Source organism: Perognathus longimembris, chromosome 21 (genome assembly GCF_023159225.1).
Source record: "Perognathus longimembris pacificus isolate PPM17 chromosome 21, ASM2315922v1, whole genome shotgun sequence".
NCBI classification, from domain to species: Eukaryota; Metazoa; Chordata; class Mammalia; order Rodentia; family Heteromyidae; genus Perognathus; species Perognathus longimembris.
The window spans coordinates 6,033,703-6,040,681 of NC_063181.1; positions in this window are offsets into that span (position 1 = coordinate 6,033,703).

Here is a 6,979-nt window from a genome sequence, read left to right on the forward strand (position 1 = left end):
TCTCACCCATCAAGAAAATTGTATAATCCGGACATCTAACAATATTAGCTCTTCTCTCGATTCCATCAGCAAATGAAATCCTCCAACATGTTTTCACTGGGAATGGCAGACATGAATCTGAAAATTAGAAGTGACTTAATATCAAGCCTGACCTCTAAGGAGCTACGTCACTGTCTGGATGTAGGAACAGGGTCTCAGCTACATACTGAGGTCATGCGTTGTGCCAGACTTCAGGGGCTCTTGGGAGATGTAGAAATCAGGACTGAAATCCGAGTTCTTTTGGCCATGAACATGGCTGGAGATCCAAGTCCATGGTAAAGATTCCGAGTTGAAGCCAGGAACTGGACAAGTCTTTGGGAGTCGGGCTGTATATTGGCCAATAGTTTTACGAATAGCCTGTAAGACTCAGAAACCTGTATCGTGTGTAAACTATTGTTTATCACACAGTGGCTTATAAACACTGCTGCTCTACAATTTATAGGGAAAATGGCACAAACACTAACAGTGATTTGAGAACTTGTGTTGGAAACACACAACATTCTTGGAATTTCTACTGGATGTAGAGCAATGGGATCTAAAATGCAGGAAGACTAACAGAACCATTCATGTTCACATTCTTGCAAGTGTTAAAGAAAGTGAGGAATTTGTACCTCCTATCTATTTGTTTTAACTGGCATCACTTGGCTGGCCAATGGCATTGCATTTTTTCATGCTTTAGGGTTTTTACTGTAATGTTTATTATGCTTTAAGGAAATTCATGGAATGATAACCACTTTGTGCAGCTACTTAAAGGTAATAAAAATATTTTTTAAAAGAAAACAAATGGCTTATTTAGAAGTTTTGCCAGTTTTTATGGTGAAAAAAGTTTTTATTTGTTTTATTTCTATGGAATCTGAAACGTTTGGGTTTGCTTGCTTTTAACATTTTCTGTTTTTAAATTTTATTGTGTTTTTAATTGACAGTGATCACATATCTATGGAGTATAGTGTGGTGTTTCATTCAACCAATGTATATAATTTTGAATAATGAATCTAGGCTGAATAGCCTATCAATCACCTCAAATAGTTATCATTTTGAAGGCTAAGAATCTTTAAAAAAAATTGTTAGCTGTTTTGAAACACACAGTACAGTGACATTCGTATGAAAGTAGAATATCAGGCCTTATTCCTTCTATCTCATTCTAACTTTATGCCCATTGGCCAGTTCTCCTATGACAGATGTCTTAGAAGCCTTGTCAGATAATTCCGCCATCTAATTCACCCCAGTGTTGGAGTCAGTGTGCTATATTTCCTTGCTCAATTTGTGTTTTACTTGTTCTTTTTTTCTTTATCTTTTTTGTTTTATTTTTTAACCAGTCCTGGGCCTTGGACTCAGGGCCTGAGCACTGTCTCTGGCTTCTTTTTGCTCAAGGCTAGCACTCTGCCACTTGAGCCACAGCGCCACTTCTGGCTTCTTCTATATATGTGGTGCTGAGGAGTCGAACCCAGGGCTTCATGTATATGAATGGTGAGCGCTCTACCCCTAGGCCACATTCCCAGTCCCTTTACTTGTCTCTTGATACAGTGAGTGGTTTCCCATTGAGTCCTAGACTGTCTGTCGATTGTATCAGGAGGCTGCTTGCGCTGAGGAGAGCTTTGGCTTCAGGAGGAAGTGTCCCTGTTTAGGTCCAGCATTCTAGTCTTGGCTCCCTTTGGTGGGCTCCACGTTCGATGGCTGCTCGGGTTTCAGAGCATTTCCTGAGTTCTTGTGGTTCTCTTGGCTCGCCGTGTCCTTCCGGAGTTCCTGTTGGCCTCAGCTGGTGGCTGCCAGGGCGTGAGAAGCAGGCTCTGGGGTCTGCTGGCACAGGAAGGACACAGTGGGCCTCCCCAGTGGGCTCCCCGCCTGCCCAGTGGTCCTGAGCAGGGAACACGTCTCCTCAGACAGGCGGCGTGAGGGCAGATATTCTTCTCCAGTGGCCATTTGTTCTGTCTGCAATCTGTCACCTGATCCGCCCAGGCACTGCCTCTCCATGTGGAGAATGGAGCCGCTCTTCCACTTGACTGTCTTCCCCACCGGGCCACCTGCCAGCCCTGTTACCTCCCAGGAAGGAGGAAGAGTCTTAAAAACAGCCCTCTGTGACTTAGGGGTGAACGAGGCTTCCTGAACTGGGTCTCCCGTGGTCAGTGAACCACTCTTTCCAGTCCTGCAACCTGGCTTAGCTGTCTGTCAGCACTACAGGTGCCCAGAGCTGTTGGGGAAGGGAGCACTTCCTCTTGTTGTTGAGGGACCAGCTGATCTCCTTGTCAGGTTTAGGCTCCTCTGATACTATCAGAGGCTCCTCCATTCAACTCAGAGCAGGAATGAGCCGGCTAGGGTCAGACTAGGGGGTTCGGGGTGCCCAGTCTGGGTGGCTTTCATCTCCAGGGACTGAGGGTTGTGACGCCTTCTGTCACTGCACTGTCTCTGGTCCTACCTGCGCCATCTTGTCGAGACTGGAATCCAGTCCCACCACCGTGATGTTTGTGCTTTCACACTTGAAATTGATTTCTAACACTATTCCGTTACTGCAGAGAGGAGAGTGCTGTGTCGTATCACATCAGATAACCCTCCGAGAATCTAACAAATGGATGCAGGCCCAACACATGTATTTCCCTGTTTGTTGTTGTGGTTACAGCTGGAGTTTGATCCCGAGGCCTCTCGTGGGTAGGCAAGCGCTCTACCACTTGAGCCACACCTCCAGCCTCTTTGTTTGTATTTTGTTTTTGAGATAGGATTTTGCCTGGGCTGGCCTTGAACTCTCGATCCTCCTGCTTCTGCCTCTTGAGTGGGATTACAGACACTCAGCTACGAAGCTGTTGGGTGTCACTTCTACTGTGATGGCTCCTCTACAGGTTGAGGCACATCTGCTGTGTACTGGGCAGCTTGGGAGTGAGAAGTAAAAATCGAAGAATTAGGCAAAGAAAGCGCATTTTTGCCCCCTCAATTACGATTTTGAGATTATCTTTCTAATAAGCACAAGAAAAATTATGCTAAATAATAAATATATATACACGTCTGTCTTCTTAAAGGCATTTATACAAGGTCTTAAAGAACGTCATTATTAAAATGATATCCACTTTCCCCAAAGACCCAAATCAGCGATGCACCATTGTTTCAGCCCCTTCTAGTTCCTTCCACTTGGATTTCACAGTGAAATCAATTGTCACTGGCTTTGGCTGCTCACTGTGTAATTTATTCCAGTCTACAGGTTTCAGTAACAAAGCAGCCCCATCGGTCTATCTTCAGCCCTCAAAGAGGATTCCATTTATCAGTCTCCTTTATTGATTCTTCTGTTAAAGAACTGACTCAACCTGTGCCAAGCAACAAAATAAATTCCTGCTCATGGCCATCTCAGAGCAGATCTTGATATCTCAAACTATATGCATATATGAAGCGTATAATTCCATGATGGATGAATAATGTATGGATCTAGAATTGTTTTGCCACCTCAAACATGCCTGCGCAAACCCGCATTTTCAATCTTACTGGCTTTTATGGGTTTCTGAGTGAGAATTCTATTTTCCATATCTCTTAAATCTCAAAGTCACTGTGTGCACTGTCATCGAGTAGAAGTCTACGTGTGCATAGGCTACTTGGATATGTTGCATTTAACGCTGATTAAAATCTTTTCACCACAATGTGTACATTTGGGGGTCCTGTTCTCTCCTTTTCCCGATCCTTACAAGAGCATTTTCAGTTTGCAGATGTGCACATGAAAGTGAAGGTGAGGACTTATTTTTGTGAAGGTCGAATAGTTGACTTCCAGCAGCCTTAGACCAGAATACAGATCTCCCGACTCCAGACTCTGCGGTAAACAGCCGTCCTTCTGTGAGCAAAGGCCAAAACAGGAGGAAAAGAAAACGTGGGGCAGAATACAAAGAAGCTATCTGCTGCTGCTTTCCGGGGTGTCATCTGTGCCCAGGAAGCATGTTTAATTACCAACCTGATGCTAATTTACTGGTCTGTGCTACTCTGTGACTAAACTGCCAAGCTCATGCTGATTAATTCTGGTATGAATCCGACATGGTCGTCCCTGGATGCAATTCTGCTTCTGCCATGGGGGTGTGAGCCCTCTGCGACCGCGCGCAGCCCAGACACAGAGCCCACTGAACTTGTAATAATTTAAGAAAGCATTGTCTCTTCTAGAGTGATTTATAAATTGACAAACATAAGTAGAATGATTAGCACATAGAAAATAACATCACAGTCATTTCGGATGCTAGTGAATCTTTCTTTCATGCAGAAATCTCACACAGAAGGAGGGAACGAATTCCTTCTTTACACGTGCATAGATTTAAACCCAGACTGTGGCTTGGCTTTACAGTAACATTAAGATTCTCTTTGTTCAAGAAGCTGTGCTCATGCTATTACCAAGATTGTCTACTCACAGGTTTTAAAATGATCGACTTCATCTGTCTCTTTTCCGATGTATTAATATTCTTTCAGGGATGCATTAGAAAATATACAGCCCACGGGGCAGCCTGACGCCGGTCACAGCTGCAACCCTACTGATGCAGAAAATGCGGCATTTATGGAGGATAGAAGTCTCTCTAATGCTTTGTCTGCCCTTCCCTGGTCCCCTTTGTTTAATCACTGCGTTTGGAGCCTCTAAGAAGAGAGAGCTTTCAGGAGTTAAGAGAATGGGAACGAAGGGGTGCTCATGTGTGAATAAAATGGCCATATAAAAGAAAATTGATTTTCTCCCCTCCGGCTGAAATCGGCAGCGGTTGTTCTGCTGGTCACTGATAGGTGTATGAGTCATCCCCTAATTCAGGAATCACAATCCAGACCCACCCCCAAGCCAGGACAGTCCCTTCCACATGTTTCCATGGCACCGAGTCCCCCAGTTGTAACACAGTATTGTGATTGTGTTGGGCAGTTTCTGTCTTCCCTGAGAGGTGCACGAAATCGGAGACCAGAACTTGCTTCCTGTGGCTACACCAACATCTAGCCCAGTGTGGGCACATGGTAGGCCCTTACTGAATGCTTGTTCAACTTCAGTAAGATAATAAATACTGTTTAAAATTTGAACTCATGTCCAACTTCTTTGCTTGGGCAGTTTGATTGAGGTACTGTGGGTACACATGAAAATCTCAGCTATTCAACGTGTGTGCCTCGTTTATGATAAGGACAACCCTGACCACATGCAGTCAGTTTGTCCTATAGTAAATGCCCGTGTGGTCTCGCTCTTCCCCCTTGGCGTTGTGCTAGGGGATTCCTTACCTGATGGGAGACATGTGTATCTAAAAGGGAAATACAGATTCTGTAGGGTCTAGGACTGGGGCAGAAGCCTTTGTTGGCAAAGCACTGGTACGAAGGGGCCAAGTAGAGATGAGTGCAGACGCTGACACAGAATGAGTCAGTACAGCCAGAGCCGTGGCTGCCCTCCCAGGCCCACGTGGAATGATTTCAGAGGAAGCAAAGAAAATTCATCTACCTAATGAGCTGGGGATATCTGGATAGGCCGGACGCCTTTAGAGAGAAGAGGGGCAACAGGCAGAGGCTTCTCCCTTTGTGCGTGGGAAAAGGAGGAACGTGCTCCCTCTCAGAACAGAATCAAGAGCAGCTGTCTGCGGAAGCCACCTGTATGGATCGGCCAGAGGACGCCAGCGGGGACAGGGCCCCGTGTGACCCCCGCAAAACAATCCACAGCTCACGGCTGGGCCAGTCTACTGAGTCTACTTGGGATGGTGGCTCAGGTCTGGCAACACCAGGGGGGCAAAGGCAGCCGGGAGTGGAGGGGCAGTGGCTCACCTGGAGGCAGGAAGCGATGTCACTGAGTGCAGCCTTGGGGAAGATAGTGATGGGCCGGTAGGGCAAGGAGCTGTTTAGCAAGGAGACGGCCATAGAAAGGCACAGACTGGGGCCTGGAGAAGGGGTGCGGTTGTCAGCCAGAGCATCAGCCTGCCCAGAGAGTGCCTGACGCGGGTGGCGTGGATCGCTCCTTCCATTTCCCACTATGATGGTAGTGAGGGTCAGATAAAGGGAGGAGGGTGCAGCTGTTGTCATGGGACAAGTGCCTTTATAAGAAGCCAGAGAAGTGACATCCTCCCACCGCCGTCCTCGGAAACATCCAGAAGGGGTCTGCTTGCACGCCACGCGGGGCGTCTCACGAGACACCGACGCTGCCCATGCTCTGGTCCCAAACACCCACGAACGTCAGCCGTGGACGCACCTCAGTCTCGGGGGCACGGCAGCTCGAGGAAACGAAGATGGCCACTGAGGAAACCTGGGCGCACTAGAAGCCCCGTCCCTGCTGCCGTACCTGAGAGATGAAAACGTGCACGTATTAGTTTGGCGCCATCCGAGGCAGGCCGAATGTGAACAGACTGTTGTTGTTCAATTCTGAAGGAGGAAGTGTGACTGAAGGAAAAACCCACTGAAGCCTTGGGCGGGGGTGGGGTTGATCCCTGAGCTCGGCGGAGTTGCTCCTGGCCGGGTCCCATAGAGGAAGAGGGAGGCCTCGCCAGCCGTCAGAGCAGGGGAAAGCCCACCCCAGCTGTGGTTCTGGCGGTGGACGTGCAGGTCAAGTGCCAAGGTTTACTCTGGACAAGGAGCAACCAGAAGGATACGTTATGAGAAGTGATTGTATTGTAAGATTCTCTGGACAAGGAAAGAGTAGTCAGATGCCAGTGGCTCATCCCAGCTGCTGCGGGAACTGAGATCTGAGGATCACAGCTTAGGCACCAAAAAGTCAGACAGGAGCGGTGACACAAGCCGAAGGGGGTTAGTGGTGGGCAAAATAGCTCAGGGTCAGGCCTCGGGCTCTGAAATCGAGCCCCAGGACTGCCCTCCTCCCCCTACCTCCCCACACAAGGAGTAGCAGAAAACTATTCCTGTTGCTTCTCATGCCTCCTGCTGATGTGAACCCAACACACCACTGTGTGAAGTGCTAATCGTGGTTTTATTTGTTTCTCTTAAACTGGTGACTTAAATATTCATCAGTGAAAGAAAAATAGGA